General features: G+C 38.9%; 1 long non-coding RNA gene across 1 annotated transcript; it reads left to right on the top strand.

Annotated features, from left to right (window-relative positions):
* Positions 1 to 558: 558 nt before the first annotated feature.
* Positions 559 to 2,212, top strand: LOC136258107 (uncharacterized). The gene is made up of 3 exons (XR_010702586.1): positions 559 to 807; positions 860 to 915; positions 2,088 to 2,212. It is a non-coding gene; the product is annotated as an uncharacterized lncRNA (long non-coding RNA).
* Positions 2,213 to 3,494: the final 1,282 nt, after the last annotated feature.

Below are 3,494 nucleotides of genomic sequence, written 5' to 3'. Positions count from 1 at the left end.
CTCTACCATAGTATATCCATGACTCTACTATTGGGCATTTGACATTCGGTTGTGACAAATCCTACCAGCATGCCAGAGGGAGGTGATGGGGTAATACATTGATAAGTGCATTATACATGGACTTTCATTCATTCATCTTATCCCTTAGTAGGGTGTCAATAGAAATAATAACAATAGCTGCAAGCTGGGATTGACTTTTGAATAGTCAATCCCGTCACTGGCTGAGTAACTTATGATCCGACCGCAGTTCGTGCGCGTCTTCAAGACGATATTCAGGATTCATCACCTTTGTGCATCCTGTCCAGCTGTTCTTACATTTTCTCTGATCGCGTGCTCTACTTCTCTACAGTCTAACGTCCTCTTTAGGAAGTCCATCTTGGAGTATTCACGTCCACGTGATCCAAATTGTTTTGCAATGAGAGAGAAGTGGATTCATTTGTTCCTCGCTTTGTTCAACAACAAGGACCTTGACGAGGCCGAACTAACTTTGAGGCCGAACAATGATCATTATGTTGTGCGCCTTTTTGCGCGCCATTAGCTGCTGTAAATGTTCCCTCGGCTGTGTCAGTCGCTTACCTTCTGTGGTTGGAGTTTCGTTTCGACGAAGCTGCGTTAAACTATGTGTTTGTACGTACCAACTCTCGTCACTTTACTACTGTACGATTGTCTTTCTTAGAGAAGAGCGGGCTGTCGCTCAAGTTCATTCGGGGTGATCCGCACTGAGAGATTTCCCATTCAAGGACCTATTGTTGCTTGCTGAATTACAAGTAGGCAAGGAGCGTAAACAAAAGACAGTCGCAAAAATCAGTAAGAGGAGAACAATGTTAATTTGTGTAATATTTGTCTGTTATGTACTCAGGCAGAGTTTTCCAAGTGATGTCATGGCTGCTGAACAACAAGCACAAATCAATATAAGTAAGTGAAAATATCAAACAGTACGGTAGTACTGTTTAAGTAGTGTTTGCATCAAAAGTGACGCGCGCCGCAAAAATACCGACCTTAAAAACCAGCTTAGAAACTTCTTACGCGACGAAAATCACCTTCACAGAATAATATTAGTCCATCCAACATCAAATGTAGCATTAAAAACAAGAAAACACTCACTGGCGGCTGGATATAGAATTTTTTTTAAAATCGTCAAAACTCAAAATTTTGTCTCACTCACTCACTGACCACAGTTGCAAGCCTAGAGCCCAAACGAAGCAGCACACGGTCACCATTTTACGCCACAACAACAAACTCACCGATGGGATGTGCCTTTTGGGGTTCCGACGAGTGTGCGCCTTGTCTTTTCTTTTATCTTCAATCAGGCTGCTTGTCTTCTTCATCCAACGAAACCATACCGAGGCATTAATTTTCCATATCAACACTTTCTTTAAGCAGCATAATAGACGCCACAAAATTATTTAAGGTGCTTAGACTACGCTACTGTACGACCCCCGACTATACGGAGGTACCAGTACTCCACGATAGGTAACAAAGTCATGCCCATTCTTTATTCTACGTATTATCAATCTATCGATCGAGACCACAATGACCACGCCCCTTTTTCGTTAGCTGTTGTGACCACACACCCTCAAGTTGGTAGGCTGATTCGAGATACTCTAGTCTAATCGATCGAAACCACGATGACCACACCCCTTTTGGGGGCAAGCAGGCTGACTAGAGATGTTCTAATACAGCAGTCACCCTAATAAAACAGTCACATGTTTATAGCTAGCTGTATGCTTTAACAAAAAAAACTAAACAAACTAGTATATTAAAAATTATAAATTTAAAAATGAAGTAGGGTTTCAAGCTATAGAAAGTAGTGATGAACAATGGTAGCTATTACAACATAGCTGAGTGGGAAATCCCTACTTTGGCATTGAACACAAAATATTTGTTATACCATGCCAAAGTAGGGATTTAACACTGAGCTATGTTGTAATAGCTACCATTGTTCATCTCTTGTTTCACTACTTTTTATAGCTTGAAACCCTACTTAATTTTTAAATTTATAATTTTTAATCTACTAGTATTCATATTAATGTTACATAAATTGTGTATTAGCTGTATACTGGCTCAAGAAGAAATTCTCTTGTCAGACAACAACTCATGGAGTCACTAAGGTTACCAGAAGCTATGCGAAGTTGAACCACTACATTCCAGTATCAAACAACAGATTGACATGAGTAAGTAGAATTTATTCAAGTTAAATGATTACAAATGATCCTGACTAGGTGCTGGGTGAAAGAACATTGAAAGCAAGAATGAGAAAAGCAGGTCCATGCATGGAGTCACCAAGACTACTATGGCCAGAAGCCAGACCAATACATTCCTAGTAGACATGGTGAGTTTAAATGTTCTAATTTATGAGCCCTTGAATGTATGGAAGCAATCCAACCTCGTAATGTTCTGATCTGCTGTAGATAGGTACATAGTAAGTGTAGCACTATATCAAGCTTTAACACCATTTGATATTCAAAGCTTGAGGTTTAAGCACTACTGTAGTTGTTAACAGCCTTTTGGTTACCCTGTAAATCTGATATACTTACATATTTTAGAATATAGCAGCTGTAACTTATTACCATTCTTTGTGTGTGATAAGGCTGGCATCTTGACCAGCTGACTGCCACCCTCTGTGTGTGGTATGGTGTAACCTAGGAAAGTTGACATTTAATTTGTCAAAGCTGCTCAAGAGGGTGGTGTAACCTACACCACCCTCTGTGTAAATTTATTGGCTTTTACACAGAGGGTGGTGTAACCTGCCACCCTCTGTGTGCGGTATGGTGTAACCTAGGCAAGTTGACATTTGGATTTGTCAAATTTATCCTTTCATCAAAATTTGTGTCGTACATTTATTTTCCTGATCATCGATAGTTTGAATGTCTTTGTTGTCATGTGTTTATTTACAATGTGGTAAACACTTTTTGTTTGTTATTTTCTAGTTTTAAGTTAGACATAGATAGACCTGAGAGATGCAGACAAATTTTTGTTATTCCATTAAAGTAAGTATGGGGCTAAAATAATTGTCTTATTTACATCATTTGTGGTGAAAGTTGAAGCTTAATTTGAGCTCTGTGTACCAATGCATTTTTGGTAGCCCATTTTAAAATTATAACACTGTAGATGTGAATATGATAAAGTAAATTTTGTGACTTGTGTGGGCTTCTGATGAAGAACTAATGTTATAATGCACTGTTTCTCTTTTCATATCCAGGTGTGGCTCTTGCCACTTCAGTACAAGTGACTTTCGGATGCACAGGTAATCCAAAGTAATTTTGTACATTACTTTTTAATGTTTTTTTTTCTTTTTCAGATGAGCTACAGTGCTGTTGTAGTCATAAATTTATCATTGTGGGCAAGAAAGCACCAGCAAGGCTACATTGTTAGCTTGGTGTTATCTTGTACCACTGTGCTAAAATTATGGGTGTGAGGAAAATCCATCTATCCACTGCTTTCCACACATTTCCAATGACACCTTTCCAACTACTTCCAAACTGGAAAGGTAA

The sequence above is a fragment of the Dysidea avara genome, chromosome 6, assembly GCF_963678975.1.
Source record: "Dysidea avara chromosome 6, odDysAvar1.4, whole genome shotgun sequence".
Taxonomy (NCBI): domain Eukaryota; kingdom Metazoa; phylum Porifera; class Demospongiae; order Dictyoceratida; family Dysideidae; genus Dysidea; species Dysidea avara.
The sequence above is the reverse complement of the archived record's forward strand: the minus strand, read 5'-3'. Positions and strand labels throughout refer to the sequence as shown.